The sequence below is a fragment of the Rhinopithecus bieti genome, unplaced genomic scaffold, assembly GCF_001698545.2.
Source record: "Rhinopithecus bieti isolate Rb0 unplaced genomic scaffold, ASM169854v2 scaffold_70516, whole genome shotgun sequence".
In the NCBI taxonomy this organism is placed as follows: Eukaryota; Metazoa; Chordata; class Mammalia; order Primates; family Cercopithecidae; genus Rhinopithecus; species Rhinopithecus bieti.
Genome location: NW_016826783.1, coordinates 608,456 through 608,996, shown reverse-complemented (window position 1 = coordinate 608,996; position 541 = coordinate 608,456).

Below are 541 nucleotides of genomic sequence, written 5' to 3'. Positions count from 1 at the left end.
TTCCATGGCTTTTCCCTGTGCCCCTCCAGGAGAAGTAGGATTCCATTATTTTTATTCCCCTCCTTACTGGGTAAGAGAGGAAAGGAATAAGCAGAGGGAGATGGCTAGGCATGGTGGTTCACAGCTATAATCCCAGCACTTTGGGAGGCCAAGGCAGGAAGACTTCTTGAGCCCAGGAGTTCAAGACCAGCCTGGACAACATGGTGAAACCCCATCTCTACTAAAAATGCAAAAATTAGCGGGCTGTGGTGGCACATGCTTGTAATCCCGGCTGCTCGGGAGGCTGAGGCAGGAGACTCGCTTGAACCTGGGAGGCAGAAGTTTCAGTGAGTCGAGATCACGTCATTGCACTCCAGCCTGGGTGACGGAGTGAGACCCTGTCTCAATAAATAAATAAATAAATAATAGAGGGAGTGACCAATTTCTTTCTTTCTTTCTTTCTTTTCTTTCTTTCTTTCTTTCTTTCTTTCTTTCTTTCTTTCTTTCTTTCTTTCTTTCTTTCTTTCTTTCTTTCTTTCTTTCTTTCCTTCTTTCCTTCCTC